Source organism: Octopus bimaculoides, chromosome 16, assembly GCF_046866305.1.
Source record: "Octopus bimaculoides isolate indiv1 chromosome 16, ASM4686630v1, whole genome shotgun sequence".
NCBI classification, from domain to species: Eukaryota; Metazoa; Mollusca; class Cephalopoda; order Octopoda; family Octopodidae; genus Octopus; species Octopus bimaculoides.
Window position 1 is genome coordinate 38923335 of NC_142943.1, and position 17500 is coordinate 38940834.

Genomic DNA, 17500 nt, shown 5'->3' on the forward strand with positions numbered 1-17500 from the left:
TATATATATATATATATATGTATATATATATATATATATGTATATATATATATATATATGTATATATATATATATATGTATATATATATATATATATATATATATATATATATATATTATATATATATATATATATATATATATATATGTATATATATATATATATATATATATGTATATATATATATATATATATATATATATATATATGTATATATATATATATATATATATATATATATGTATATATATATATGTATATATATATATATATATATATATATATATGTATATATATATATGTATATATATATATATATATATATATATATATATATATATATATATATGTATATATATATATATGTATATATATATATATATATATATGTATATATATATATATATATATATGTATATATATATATATATATATGTATATATATATATATATATATATATATATATATATATATATATATATATATATATATATATATGTATATATATATATATATATATATATATATATATATATGTATATATATATATATATATGTATATATATATATATATATATATATATATATATATATGTGTGTACAAACACACATATATTTTTTTTTTTTTTCTTTTATTTGTTTCAGTCATTTTTTGAGTGTGGCCATGCTGGAGCACTACCTTTTAGTCGAAGATATTGACCCCTGGACTTATTCTTGGCAGGCCTGGTACTTATTCTGCCGGTCTCCACGTTGATGTCATGGGTGATAAAATGACTTGCAAATATGTATTACACAGAAGATTAATGAAAAATGGCAGCAACTTGGACAAGTTTCTTCTATTAAATCCCTGGTTGACCAAAGTCTTGTGAGTGGATTTGGTAGGCGGAAACTGAAAGAAGTCCCTCATGTATATTTACATGTGTGTGTGTGTGTGTGTGTGTGTGTGTGTGTTTCCCTACTGCAAACACTTGACAGCCAATGTTGGTTTGTTTTTGTTCCTAAAACTTAGTGGTTTGGTAAAAGAGACCGAAAGACTAAACGTTAGGCTTTAAAAAAGAAACAAGCCATGGGATTGATTAGTTTAACAAAATCTTTCAAGCTGGTGCCCCAGCATTGCCACAGGTGAATGAATGAATGAAACAGGTAAAAGATAAAAATTAAAGAAAACAATTGAGATTCTTCACTATGTTAGTCCACTCCGTAAGTGGTTGGCATTAAGAAGGGTATCCAGTCATAGAAACTATGCCAAAGCAAACTTTGAAGCATGATCCGTTCTTCTGATCCATCAGATCCTGTCAAACCATCTGAGTCATGCCAGCATATAAGAAAGATGATGATGATGATGACGATGACGACGATGATGATGATGATGATGACGATGATGATGACACTGATGATGATGACAATGATGACAACGACAACAATGTTGTTGCTGCTACCGAAGACAAAGATGATGATGATGATGATGATGATTGAGATGTTCAACCATTTCCTAAATCACTAGAGATTGTTTAACTCCAGGTGAGATTTGATCAAGCAGACCTTTGATTGAAGGCATTCCAACCATCCAGTTATTTTTGTTTTGTTCTACTTTCTTTTAGGATCTTTTTCAGGCATTTTCCTCCATTTTGAAGACAATAGGGTATCATTTAAAGAAAATTTAGCTGTTATTTCTAGCTAGTTAAACAAACACATAGAGACACCATCGTTGGCTTGTGTTTTTTTTTTTGCATTTTTTTTTTATAGATCTTTGTCTTTGGAACTCACTTCTGCACATACACTCTCCAATAATTAATAACCTTCAGTATTTTACGTGGAATATCATCCCACTCCAGGTAATCCCTTCCCATACTCTTACCTACACAAAACACCATCATCACCACCACCACCACTACCACAACTACGACCACCACCACCACCACCACCACTACAATCACCACTGCCACCACTACCACCATCACCGCCACCGCCAACACCACCACCACCACCACTAACACTACCATCACCACCCACCACCAACTCCTGCTTCTACTGACTAAAAGCACATACAGATGTTAGATGGCCATAACAAGAATTGCTGATCAACGAATTTCCAGTCAGCTACTTCCATGATTATAAGACTACTTAAGCAAAGCTGATTGGGGCTACTCAACAACAACAACAACAACAACAACAACAGCAGCAGCAGCAACAACAACAACAAAAACAGTAATAACAACAGCAACCTTTCCAATCCGATTCAAGGATAAACCATGCAATTTAAAAAATCATTGGTTGATTCACATACAACATCCATATGATTATTGGTGAAGGACTACATATTGCCATTTACCATTTTTCGCCATCACAGAAACTGGGCACAAGTGTGGCTATGTGGTTAAGAAGTTGGTTTTGCAAACAAAAATGACTGCATGGTTGAAATGCCTTCAATCAAAGGTCTGCTTGATCAAGTCTAACCTGGAGCTAAACATACTTCCAGGTTCAATCCTAACATAGAACGTCTTGTATCAGAGACATCATATCAAGCATTATAGACCTGCCAGGCAATTCAAAGTGGTGAGCCCTATAAGTATTTATTTATATGTGGCAAGCCACAACATACATAGGTCAAAATTCGGCCCCTAGTCTCGTTGGATCTCTGACAACTGCCTGGTGTACCCATGCCTAAACCCTTTAGAATTTAAACCAACCAAAATATTCTACCTGTTCTATGTTCAAGCTGGCCAGACTTGGCTTCTCACACCATCACTACCATCATCATCATCATTTAATGTCCGTTGTCCATGGGCATGGGTTGGACAGTGTGACCAGAGCTGGCAAGCTGGGGGGATGGGGGGGGATGCACCAGACTCCAGTCTGATTTGGCATGGTTTTTACAGCTGTGTGCCCTTCCTAATGCCATCCACTTTACAGAGTGTGCTGTGTGCTTTTAAGTGGTACTGCATGGGCACTTTTACATGATATTACAAGGACACTTTTACATGGCACCACCACGGGTGCTTTACACCACCGGAATGCTACAATATCATTTTAAAAATGAATAGTTACCTCATCAAAATCTCACAGCCACAAAATAATGCATGATTAATTCAAAGCAATGTGAATAAAGAAAAAGCATTACTTTTGACAGAATAACATGGATACTAAAGGGTTAACACAACACTACTATGTCCTTTGATGCAGACTGAGGTCAACCAAAGCCTTATGAAAGAAATTCAATGGAGAGAAACTGTCCATAAGCTCAACAATCAGATGGTTTAGATGATCAGTTGTAGATTTAACCAGTTTCTTAGTTTCACACTATCACATGGCCTTTAAGCTTCTTCAGTGGTGCCTACTCCACTCCAAGCATTCATGCTAGGCCTCCAGCTTGAGGACAACTTCCCTTCCTTTTCTGAGCTCTTCATTAAGACATGGTTGATTAGATTAAATTATGATTTCTTTTGAGTAGATACAAGATCAGTTTTTACAGCAGAGGGAGTATAAGTATTGAAATTGATATCAGGTGGTAATTGACTCTGGAAATGTGGAGGTGCAATGGCCCAGTGGTTAAGGCAGCGGACTCGCGGTCATAGGATCGTGGTTTCGATTCCCAGATCGGGCGTTGTGAGTGTTTATTGAGCGAAAACACCTAAAGCTCCACGAGGCTCCGGCAGGGGATGGTTGCGAACCCTTCTGTACTCTTCCACCACAACTTTCTCTCACTCTAACTTCCTGTTTCTGTTGTACCTGTAATTCAAAGGGTCAGCCTTGTCACACTGTGTCACGCTGAATATCCCCGAGAACTACGTTAAGGGTACACATGTCTGTGGAATGCTCAGCCACTGGCACGTTAATTTCACGAGCAGGCTGTTCCGTTGATCGGATCAACTGGAACCCTCGATGTTGTAAGCGACGGAGTGCCAACAACAACAACAATATTGACTCTGGAAATAGTAACCCTTTTGTTACGGTATTCATGTTAAAATATGTTTTTTGTTTCAATTAATTTTGAAAATAATGAAGAATTTATTAAAAAAGCTACTGATTGGAATATAAATTAATTTGAAATTTTGATAGAAGGTTTTAATTTGGATCACTTTGATACAGGGAATCTGAACCATAAAACCAAAAGTAGCCTCAGGCAGTTTAGTATAAAAAAGGTTAAAATTCTGATTTATTTTGAGTAGATACAAAATTTGTATGTTTTTATATCAGATGGAGCATGTGTGTTTAAATTGATATCAATATTGACCCTGAAAATATTAACCGTTTTGTTACAGCATTCACATCAAAATAAACTGCAATCTTTTTTGAGGGGGGGGGGGTCCAATTAAATTGGAAAATAATGAAGTATTTACTAAAATAACTACCATTATTAAGCCAGTGATTGGAATATAGATTAATGCGAAACTTTGATGGAACATTTAAAAAAAATCTACTATAATAATATCCTTGTGTTTTTCTCCATCATAACATATGAATGAGAAAGGAAGGGGTGATAGAAGAATAAGGAAGGAAGGGGTGATGGCAAACTTGGTAGTGGGATGATGGAAGTTCTACAGTGAAAAAAAAATCAAACAGTGTTTCAACTCTGCGTGAGTATTTGTGTATGTATCTAAAAAGGGAGTCATATGAATGTTTGTGTGTGTGTGCAATGGAAGTGGGATGGTGAACATTCAATGCTGAAAAGGAGAATCAAAACAGTGTTTCAACTCTCTGTGAGTATATGTGTGTGCATGTACAAGGGAAGTATGTGGACGTTTGTATGTGTGATTATTATGTACCTTATTTTGTACCTTATTTATATATAAAATACTACAATTAGCTGTCACTTTTGATGGCATGGAGCCAGCTAGTAATAATAGTAATGAACTTATTCTATACAGTGCTCAGGTGCATGACAACTCATGGGAAAAAGTAACCAAAACCACACGTACAGTACATAGAATATGCATGGGAAGTGAATAGTGAATAAATTATAAAAAAAAAGGAAAAGAAAAAAAATGGGGGTGGGGGACATCCGGTGTACAGTTGGTGAATTTTAGGAAGCATGTTTGTTTTGAAGGATGTAGTCTCCCGAAAGCTAACAACTGATGCATGTAGTTTAAAACAGGAAGTCTCTACCGTAAAACCAAAAGCAGTCTCAGACAGTTTAGAATCAAAAAGATTAAAATTCTGATTTATTTTTGAGTAGACACAAAATTTACAAGCTTTTACATCGGAAGAAATGAGGTTTTTAAATTGATATCAATATTGACCTGGGAAATAACCCGTTTGTTACAATATTTACACAGAAATATACTGCTCTTGTTTCAATCAATTTTGAAAATAATGAAGTATCTAATAAAATAACTAGTATCATTAAGCTGGTAATTGGAATATAAATTAATTCCTTTATTCGTTTCAGTCACTTGACTATAGTCATGCTGAAGCACTGCCTTGAAGAGTTTAAGCCTAGTACTTATGCAATCAGTCTCTTTTGCCGAACCACTAGGTTACAGGGGACATAAACACAACAACACCAATTGTCAAGCAGTGACGGTGGGGAGATTATTTGTATTATATTATATATATATATATAATATAAACAGTGGAGGCACATGGCTCAGTGGTTAGAGCATTGATCATGAGATTGTGAGTTTGAATCTCGGACCAAAGTCATGAAGGAAAGTATCTTTGTTTAGCCAAAATGCTTAGCGGCATTTCGTATATCTTTACAATCTGAGTTCAAATTCCACTAAGGTTGTCTTTGCTTTTCATCCTTTCAGGATCAGTAAAATAAATAAGCAGTTCGGCAAAAGCGACCAATAGAATAGGTACCAGGTTGAACAATAAAAAAATTATAAGTACTGGGAGCTATTCATTCATTTGACTAAAAATTCTTCAACCCAGTGCTCCAGTATGGTTGTAGTCTAATAACTGAAACAAGTAAAAGGTAAAAGATACAAAAACCACAGCAGAGAAAAAATTTTCAGATCAGGTGATAAATCTGAAGTATAATATTTAATATAATGAATGCTATTGGCTGCTTCAGACTCAAATACTGCTGCTGCTGTTGCCGCTGTTAAAGCAGCAGAATGGACAAAGATGAGTCAATGAGCTTGTAATGAAAAAAAAAAAAAAAAAGCAAACAAACAAAAAAAAGTTATTAAATGTATGCAAATGAATAAAAAAAAAATATAAAAGAAGAGTCATAGACTTGTAACACAAATTTCAATGATTCATATCTTATCATGAGCAAATCACAGAGAAAGCACTATGGAAGAAGTAACCAAAGTCACTCAAAAACCACACCCAACTTTAATTCTTTAAGTCTTTTGGTACCAACCTGCTTGAAACTGCTCATGATTCTAACACACAATATTTCTGCTTTAACCTTCTGGCATTTAAAACAGCCACATCCAGCTCTAATATTCTATTTGTTATATGTTTAACCTAGCCAGATCCAGCATCTCACACCTATCTTACAATGTCATAAAATATACAATTACATCATTGAAATCTCAAAGCCACAAGATAAAGCATGATTAATTTGAAACATTGTGAATAAATAAGCATTACATTTGACAAAGTAATCTGAATGCTAAAGGGTTAAAGTTATCTAAGTTAAAGGCTTCCATTAACATTTCCTGTTAATTTGTTCCAAACATCAACTTTATTAATGAGAAACTTATTTTACCAAATTATTCATTTCTTTAAAAAGGAACTAAAACAAAGGTGATGCATTTCAAAAGAAATATGGTAACAAGAGCATTAAAGTGGCTTAAATTAAAATTTTCAATCAAAATTTTATGTTAATTTGTTCCAAACATCAACTTATTAATGGTTTCAAATTTTGGCACAAGACCAGCAATTTCAGAAGAGGGGGTTCAATCGATTACATCAACCCCAGTGTTCAACTGGTACTTATTTTATTGAACTCAAAAGGATGAAAGGCAAAGTCGACCTCAGCAGCATTTGAACTCACAATGTAAAGGCAGACAAAATGCCACTAAGCATTTTCTCCAGCGCAGTAACAATTCTGCCAGCTCATCACATTAAACACCAACTTAATAATGAGTTATTTTACTAAATTCCTCATTATTTAAAAAAGAAATTGAAACAAAGGTAGAGCATTTCAACAGAAATATGGTAATGAAAGGGTTAAAAATATAGAGACACATTAGATAGTGTAATTCAATGTGTGGCCCAGCGGTCAGGGTGTTCCACCCCAATCATAAGATCATGGTTTTAACTCCCAGACCGGGTAGTCATCATCATCATCATCATCGTTTAACGTCCGCTTTCCATGCTAGCATGGGTTGGACGACTTGACTGAGGACTGGTGAAACCGGATGGCAACACCAGGCTCCAATCTAAATTTGGCAGAGTTTCTACAGCTGGATGCCCTTCCTAACGCCAACCACTCAGAGAGTGTAGTAGTAGTGTAGTGTATTGTTTTATTAAGCAAAACATTTCATTTCAAGTTGCCCCAGTTCACTCAGTCAAAGATGAGTTCTAGACTTAACTGGGAAGTTAACCCTATGATGAACTGGCATCTCATTCAGGAGAAGGGCTATTGTTGTACTTTCGGTCACTCATGTGCCATTGCTTTCCAACAATGTGAGTCCCAGCCCTTATGAGATAAATAAATAAATAAATAAATAAATGAAAATCAGTGTACACAATTCCTGAGAAAAAGATGGGCTAGTCAAGGCTGGAATAACTATGATCCTTGATGTGGAGCCTAAACAATAACAATTACTGCTGTTATTGTCACTGCTACTACAAACACAACAGAAGCAAGAAAGAGAGAAGAAAGCTTACATAAGTGAATTGAGTTTGTATTATGATAAAGATATAAGAATATACAAATGTGAGCAGATGAAAAAAAAGCGAGAGAGCGAAAGTTGTAGAGTTTACCACACAAGGTTCACTGATTCATACGTTACCATTTACTGCTGTATTCTAACCCCTTGTCAAAACACATAAGCCAGCTTAATTTAACTAACAGCTTTCACATCACTGATCATGCATGTTGGTTAGGAAATGCACCAAACAAATCAGCCACCAAGCTAATCAATTCTTTAAAACATAGCCAAACATGCAATAAGTAATTCATCCAACCGGTGCTAGAAATGAAGAAGTAAAGTTTAAAAGGAATGTGTGTGTGTGTGTGTGTGTGTGTGTGTGTGTGTGTGTGCGTATGTGTGTGTGTTTGTGTGTGTGTGTGTGTGGTACATATCACATTTGGATTTACGAACAAAGTACTTAATGCATGCTGTAGATTTCTTAATCTGATACTTCACTCCATCAGTACTTGAACTAAATATAATTCATAGATATATATATATACATATATACCATCATCATCCTCCTCCTCATCATCATCATCGTCATTATCATCATTTAACATCTGTTGTCCATGCTGGCATGGGTTGAACACTTTGTCCGGGGTTGGTAAGCTGAAGGGTTGCATCAGACTCCAGTCTGATTTGGCATGCCTATTCTAATGCCAATACCCTTTCTATAGCCAATATATATATATATATATGTATATATATATATATAGTTCAAATTTACAGAAAACAAAAGACAAAGACAGGTGAAGGAACACTTGGGAAGAACATGTGTTCTTGAGCAAAACACTTTATTTCACGTTACTCCCAGTCCACTCAGCTGGCAAAAATGTGCAACCCTATGATGGGCCGGCGTCCCATCCAGGTGGAGAATATATACACCATAAAACTGGGAAACCAGCCCTTATGAGTCAGTATGACTCGAGAAGGTAACTTTACTTTTTTAGTCTTCCATGAAAATATATCCAGCCATGGGGAAATGTTTCTTTGCTTGGAAACAGGTGAAGGTTGATAACAGGAAGGGCACCTGGTTGGTCATAGAAAAATCTACTACAAGCAAGGAAAAGTAGAAGTTAAAACGACGATGATGATGATGATAATGAAGGATATTGATGATGATGACGACGACGACGACGACGACGTATGTATGTATGTATGTATGTATGCATACAAGAGTAGTAGATTAAAATTTACAGTTTCTTGTTCATTTTTTTTTTTTTTTGTTCAATGAAACCATTTGCTCCCCTCACACTTCCTGTATTTTTTGTTTTTAGGAGTTCTTTTTTTTTTTTCCTTAACTGTAAAAAAAAAAAATCTTACATTATTCTCACAGACACAACTAAAATATCAGTAATGGGCAAAAGTTGTGCTCAAACAAACTCAGAAACATGTTACCTCCAAGCATAAAAATATATAAAAAAAAAAAAATTCATGCTTCAGAGAAGTTCCCTCCTAAATCTTAATTATAATTTCTTTCAAAATATTCCATCTCATTTCAATAATTGCTAGTTTTATCACCAGCTACTCACTTAAAGTAGCTTTTTCTTGTCTGTAGCAAATATTGTATTAACCCTTTTGATAACAACCTGCTTCTGGTTCTTTCACAGAACAACTATCTGTTTTAAAGCGATTGTTTTCAATTAAAACCATACAAGGTAATTTTATGGAAGAATCTTTTTTAATTTATGTTTTAAATGTTGCAAACATCAATTTGATAATTCTTTCTAATTTGAGCACAAGGTCAGCATTTTTGAGAGTAGAGGTCAAGTCAATTACACCAACCTCAGTGTTTACTTTTAATACCACCCCACAAAAAGGATGAAAAGAAAAGTTGGCCTTGGTAAGATTTGAACTCAGAACACAAAGATGCTAACAATTCTGCCAGGGTACTGTCTTAAGCACCAATTTAATAATTCTTTGTTATTTTGGCACAAAGCCAGTAATTTTGAGAGTTGAGAAATAAAGTGTCTTGCTCAAGGACACAACATGTTGCCGGGAATTGAATTCACGACCTTACAATTGTATGCTGAATACCCTAACCACTAAGCCACACACCTTCACGACAGTTCACCCCCGACAGGAAAGAAATAGATCAGTGGTTCTTTGTCAGGTTTGAATAACTATAAAACGTTTCAGTAGAAAACACTACTATAAATACCAACACAACAAATGCACCTAAATAATATTTTATTAATCTTACCAGGTACCATTCAGGCGTAAAAATGTGTCATATGTACAATGTTACTTTTAATAGACATAAGAACTCTTACACACACACACATACCTTTGTGTAATTCCCACCAGTGCATATTCATGCATACAAAAAATTTTAACAGAAAAGTTTCTAGGATGTGTGAAACGATCATGACAACGACAATGATATCGCTGACGAGGCCAATGACAGAACCACCTGATTGGCACTCGTGCCAGTGGAACGTTAAAAGCACCATCCGAGAGTGAGCGTTGCCAGGGCCGCTGAATGGTTCCCATGCCAGTAGCACATAAGAAAAACAAGCACCATTCGAGCGTGATTATTGCCAGCATTGCCCTACCGGCACATGTGCCAGTGGCACGTGAAAAACAACATTTCAGCATGGTCGTTGCCAGTGCCACATAAAAAACACCTTTTGAGCATGGTCATTGCCAGTACCACCTGACTGGCCCTCATGCTGGTGACACGTAAAAGCAACCACTACACTCTCAGAGTGGTTGGCGTTAGGAAGGGCATCCAGCTGTAGAAACTTTGCCAGATCAGACTGGAGCCTGGTGCAGCCTTCTAGCTCGCCAGTCCTCAGTCAAACTGTCCAACCCATGCCAGCATGGAAAGCGGACGTTAAACGACGTTGATGATGATGACGATGATATATTCCTCTTTTACTCTTTTACACATTTCAGTCATTTGACTGGCCATGCTAGAGTACGACCTTTAGTCGAACAAATCAACCCCAGGACTTATTCTTTGCGAGCCTAGTACTTATTCTATCAGTCTCTTTTGTCGGGGACATAAACACACCAACATCAGTTGGTAAAAGATAGAAGATACACACACACACACACACACACACACACATATAATATTCCCTATGTAGCTGACTCCCAAAGCGGCGAAGGGTAAAGAATATGCACACCACCCGTTTTCAGCGTTTAGGGTTAGGGTATTCTCTACCTTCGCCGACAAGGCATTGGTTGGCCTGGACCATAGTAGATGACATTAGTCCAAAGTTCCACACAGAAGAATGAACTCGAAACCATAAGCTTCTGAGGCGAACTTCTTAACTATACACAAATTAGGGCAAACCACCCACGCATAAAGCTAGATATTTTTGGAAGAGGAAACAGTCGACTATATATCAACACTAGAACTTGACTGGTACTTGCATATTTTATATCGACCCAGTAATGATAAAAACTGAAGTGGACGTGGACGCGATTTGAACGCGGAAAGTTAAAAAGAGAAACAAACAAAATACTGCAGAACATTCAGTCCAACGAGCAACCGATTTTGTCATCTACCCGACGACCCACCGCACTACGATTTCTTGCACTGGCACAGGCCATAAATTTGTAAAGGAGGAAGGTGGGACACTGTCGAATATCGATTATTCCAGTATAGGCCTGGTAATTATTTGACAACCCGAGAAAGCAGACTGGTAGGCTGATAGATAGGTACACCGACGTGAAGAGAGCCAAGCCGAACGTAAAAATATTAACAGTATCCTCGAGTACAAACAAAACTCACTTACTGACTGCTGGAGGATATTGTCATAGATATTTGTATTAGAAAAGTCAGTTACACACACAACTGTAGATACCGTTTGTTATATAATTTTGTTTTTAATTTGTGGGGTTTTTTGTTGTTTTTTTTACTAATGACAGGTTCCCTGTTACATATTATATCCAAAATCCTCTCTAATAAGCACAGGATGCGAACTTGGAACGAAGAATAAAAATGCTGTGAAATTTAAGAAACGGCACTCTAACATTTCTTGTGCAGTGAAGAACTCGCCGTCTCCTTTTCATTAGAATTACTACTAGTTGTGATTTCTGGAGCAAAACATCAAGGAAACCTCTCGGTAATCGTTCGAAGTGGTTAGCTCAGGCAGGGGTCTAATTAATAGCAACTGACAACCTCTTTATTATAAAGAAACCCAATCCAGTATTTGCAGAATGAGCACAGTCAACTGAACCCACCCTAGTATATTACTGATACTTGTTTATGTAATCGGATTTAGAGAAACAAAAAACAAAACAACAAATATGAGGGTGTTGGAATTTGAATTAGACTGACTGGGTGGGAGTGAACGAAGGCAAATTGTCAAATTTAGTTGTCAATGGAAGCGAAGCACGTGTCTTCTTCGCTCGACACGTTTTATATACAGACTTCGATGATATTGATTTTCACTATAGAGTTGTTGAACATTATAGACAATAAACCTAGTTTGTTGTAGTTATCGTAAGATAGGATGTACAAAAAAGATGACATCAGAGAGAGGAGTGGTTGATGGTAATTAACAATAAACAAATGAAAAATATATTTTCTCAAAAATACTAAATGAAGCTCTTAAAAGTATAACGGAAATTGAGAAAAACCTTTTTTGCGGTATTTTTTTTTTTTTAACGCGGAGATGCATCAAAAGGAAATTAATGTAAATGCAAGCACAAATTCTAAGTAACTTATATCGTAGAAGTTTGTTTGGAGTCAATTCGAATTATTTCAAAAGTTTTCTTGAAGTCAGTCGCTTCTTACAAGCTACCATCAGTTATCAATAGCGTCTGCAAAGTGTAAATATTGATGGAGAAATAAATGAATATAAAGTAAACGAAGTGTGCGTATGCGTTTTGAATTTAGCATGATTAACTTAGACCCGAAAAGACACTACCAACCAAATATGCAACGGTGAGAGTAAAATGATAGAACTGGTGTCCTAATAAAGCCATGAGTATTTGTCTGAGTGAGTGGAAGGGAATCTTACCTTTCACTTGCTAACCATTGCTTTAATGCTTATGAAGCGTGGCATTATATTGTGTACATATAATTAGTTGAAAGAATACGATTTATTTATGTCACATAATAAAAGCTGATAATAAAAGGTCATGATTTGTTGATGGTTAGCAAGTTACAAACATACAGTTAACAGTACGAGTAAACAAAAAAAAAATGCACCCATGCGCCAGAGAAATATACGATTAAAACAGCGTAAAGTGGGAACTAACCAATAAAAAGACGCGAAACGCATGGTTGAATCAAAATAACGTTGAAATACTTTGAAAGAGCCGAAATAATTACAATGCAAGAATAACTGCCGTACAAACGTGCGTGTGCGTACACACACACATAAATATAACGATCTTTTGACTAGTTTCCTACCAAGGCACTTGTCAAACACTCGACAGGTGCTTTGGCGCGAAACTCTGGGTCCTTGAGACACGTAGTTCCACAGCCAGTAAATAAGTTCTCCTTCTGTTGGTTAAGAAAACGCACTCATATGTATGTGTGTGTGTTTGCTTTTGAAGCGTAGTAAAATAACTTTTTTTGATGTTCGAAGACAACATTTTAAAAGATTTTCCTTTTGAATTTAAGCATAGTGAATACGCATATTTTTTTCCATGAAACAATGAATGAGAAGTATTTTAATCTAAGTACCTTTACGTTACACGTAATAAAATACTTTTCTCGTATTTTTGTTAAATTCTGTGGAAACTGGAATTAATAACAGTGACGTGTGTCTGTTTGTAGAGTTTGATAAAACGTTTTAAGTTAACTCGACAGACATAATATAACTGAACAGAGACAAAACACGCTTAAACAATAACTAAACATTAACAACACAAAAAATATAGCTAAATGACAGTGATCAAAATCTTATTTCCACAGAATTAACGAAAGAAAATTATATTACGTTTCAATAGGAAAAATGTACATATGAGTGTGTGCATGTAAGTGTGAACGGAAATTAAGTCACAAAAAGATTGGCTACGGAAAAAAAACTTCACAGGAAAAAGTATTACATTTCAGTTAAGAACAATAAAACAATATTTAAAGTAATTAAACAAACTATTTAATTAAACATTAATATTTAAAAAATATTAAACAATTGTTTATTAATTTAAATATGAACTTTTTGTATGTATATATGGGAATATATGTGTGTGTGTATAATATTGGGAAGTTCCTAATGTTGACTGTGAATGTCCCTTGTATAGATGTGTGTTTGTGTACGTACGTATATACATATATGTAAACGAGCAGCGCAACTTCATTGACTTTTTTTTTTTTTTTGCATTTTAAAAAGTTACACTGCAAATAAACAAATAAAATAAAATAAAATGAAGATTCTCCCGGGGACAAGAATAATGGTCCTCTGTGGAATCTCAATTCTTTCTCAAGAGAAAATGGGAAAAAAATTAATGAAAGCTAAAGCAACTTTTCAACAGTAGTGTTGCTGATGTTTCTAATACTGTTTTGACGGCTGAGGGTGTTTTCTGTGATGTAAATGGGGCGGCGGGAAGACTCTGTAAAGTCAGCAACTGACAAGAAAAACTATCTTATGGTAAATCTGTTAATTTCGGTAATGGAATTATCATGACTAAGTACTTTTAGCTAGAGTCGTTTATTACATACATATATATATATATATTTATAGAATGGCTTGAAAACGGGAACTTGCCAATATATACGGCTTAGGCTGAGAAGGAAATAAGGAAACGAAGACCGAAATGTGACAGTCTTGTAATTTTAACGAAGCTGTGATGGCTAAAACAAAACTATGTCTGTGTGTGTGATTATGTAAACATACGAAGCAAGTATAAAATTTCAAAGTACTTCTTTGATATATGTTTGTGCGCGTGTGAAAGTGTGTATTGTCGAAATAAATATATGGATATAAGTATGCATTTACGTGTGGAAAACGAAAAACGATCACATACATATATAGGTGAGAGAGTGTGTGCCCGTGCCAAAGTGCGAGTATTAGACAAGCAGCATCCGAAATAATTATGTGTGTGTGTATATATATATATATATATACACACACATATATATATGCACACACACAAACACTCTCACTCACTCACATACAAAGCAACTCGACGGACGAATAGATAGATAGTTCAGAACACAGAAGTGTTTTGACTATCAGAGTAAGGATGGGTGGGCACACATACGAAATAGGATCTGCTCAAACGGTTTCGGACAAATTGATATTATATATATATATATATATATATACACTTATTTTTAAATAAATGAGGTAATTCAATAGCGTTTTTCATCACCTATATTTATACAAAACAAGTAGCGCCTATGTAAAAGAAAAATTAAGGCAAGGCAAAGCAGTTTTGGACAGTCTTAGAGCGGCTCTGATTACAGAGAGAGATAACTTACGATTGATAAGAAAACAAGAGAAAGAAAAATTATTGATAAGTAAAGTAATTGTCGATGATTACTTACTCTACAGAAATCTTACATCCTCTCCAAAAATCAGACTATTCTATCCAAAATTTGCTCATTCACATTACTGTAACAATCCGACACTTTCTTTTCCCCTCTCACCCTCCCTCCCTCTTTCTCTACACCTACGTTATATGTATGGATGTGTGTAAGTATGAATGTATGTGTGTATGTTTATACATACATACATACATACACACACACACACATATATATATATATATATATATATATATATATATTGCTCCTCTTTCATTTCTTCACTTCCTTATAACCAATATTTCTTGATTTGTTACATCCTGTTTTCCTTTACTATACAAAAACACACACACTTGCAAATACGCATATACATACATGTATACACGCGCGCACGCACCCCCACCCACTCCCACACATAACCCCCACACAGACACAGGTTGTGTGTGCTCAAGTATGTACATACATGAGTATAAGAACGTCTCCATATACATGTATTAATATAGGGACTTTGTATGTACATATACAATATATAAGCATGTGCGGTTATATATATCCGTATATGCTATCTCTATATATTTATATATGTATACATATAAATGTATGTAGATAGCTTTATAGATAGATAGATAGCTTGATAGATAGATAGCTTGATAGATAGATAGATAGCTTGATAGATAGATAGATAGACAGACATCAAAAATTTAACAAAAACATAAGAAACGAAAGTATTGAAAAAACATAACAGAAAATTTGTAGCTTATTTATTCTTCATCAGTCAACATCCAAAACATCATTACAATTTCATGCCTTTAACGTTGATATTATTCACTTTTGGTGGCGCCAGTGGCAAAAAGCCACTGGGAAAAGCTAACAAATATACAAGACAATGACAAAAACAAACAAACACGACAAAATAAAACATACATATACAACAAAAAAAGCTGTGCAGCCACAAGACAGACGGACATGGAGTAATGCAAAGGAAAATGAAAATGTCCTGTAATATACATATATACATTTTTTTTTTTCTCTCCTCGTTTCTTTCAGTGTTCCTTTCTGTGGAAGAGTGTAGGCTCGAAACGTTAAAGACTTTTTCAATTCCCGAGCGTTATACTAATACATCTATTTGTTTTCTACACCACCTGTATTCATCTGTTGTTTTTTTGTGTACTGGCTCCTGTGCAGGTGGCACGTAAAATACACCATTTTGAGCGTGGCCATTGCCAGTACCGCCTGACTGGCCTTCGTGCTGGTGGCACATAAAAGCACCCACTACACTCTCGGAGTGGTTGGCGTTAGGAAGGGCATCCAGCTGTAGAAACTCTGCCAAATAAGATTGGAGCTTGGTGTAGCCATCTGGTTCGCCAGTCCTCAGTCAAATCGTTCAACCCATGCTAGCATGGATAGGTGACGTTAAACAATGATGATGATGATGATGATGATATATATATGCATGTGTGTGTGTGTGTATAAACATATATATAAACACAACCCACATGGTTCTGCATGACACCTTGGGTAAGTGTCTCTACTATAGTCTTGGGTCAACCAAAGATTTGGTAGATGGAAACTGAAAGAAGCTCATCATATATATATATATATATATATATATATATATATATATATATATATGTATATATAGTTCGATTAGAGGTTGTGTTAACCCCATGCAGAGAAATGAATCCATGAACAGATATAAACATCCAAGGGTATATTTTTTTCCCTCTGAAGATATCATGCTCAGGTCATATAAATTAAATATTTGCTAAATATTTACTGAATATTAATTGAAACAGCTGTAAAGGATGATCATTAATTTGGTGTTGATAATAAACAATAATTAACAATTGTTAACTACCCAATCTCCATTTTCCTTTTTTCTTTTATATATATATGTATTATTTATAAAATTAAAGATAAGATCACTTACATGCTTTTATCAAGTGGTCAGCATAAAATAAAAACCTTGCAGGTAATTTTATGTACTAAGTTTATAATTATATACATAATAATATTAAAGGGATCAGAATAACCATTCCAACATGCTAGAGATAGATACCAAATGGCACTAAAAAACAACCATCTTCTTTCTCATGCAGCACGGGTTGTAAACAGGTAAATGAAAAATAGTAAATACAATTTTCTAGTTTATTGTGTATCAATACACAATTAACTAGAAAACTGTATTTATTATTTTTCATTTACCTGTTTACAACCCGTGCTGCATGAGAAAGAAGGTGGTTTTTTTA

General features: G+C 34.8%; 1 protein-coding gene across 21 annotated transcripts in view; it reads right to left on the reverse strand.

The window, feature by feature from the left end:
* The window catches only part of LOC106879787 (diacylglycerol kinase beta), a 398611-nt gene that overhangs the window by 372373 nt on the left and 8738 nt on the right, over positions 1-17500 (reverse strand). For 5 of the 21 annotated variants that reach the window (XM_089364501.1, XM_089364485.1, XM_089364477.1 and 2 more), the window contains exon 1: positions 15273-15380. The exons of 9 other annotated variants lie outside the window; for them this stretch is intronic. The gene's annotated coding sequence lies outside the window, so the exon portion shown is untranslated. Of the gene's footprint in view, positions 1-15272; positions 15400-17500 lie in introns of those variants that run through there. 7 more of the 21 variants (XM_089364492.1, XM_089364478.1, XM_089364479.1 and 4 more) reach the window with 2 other exon arrangements.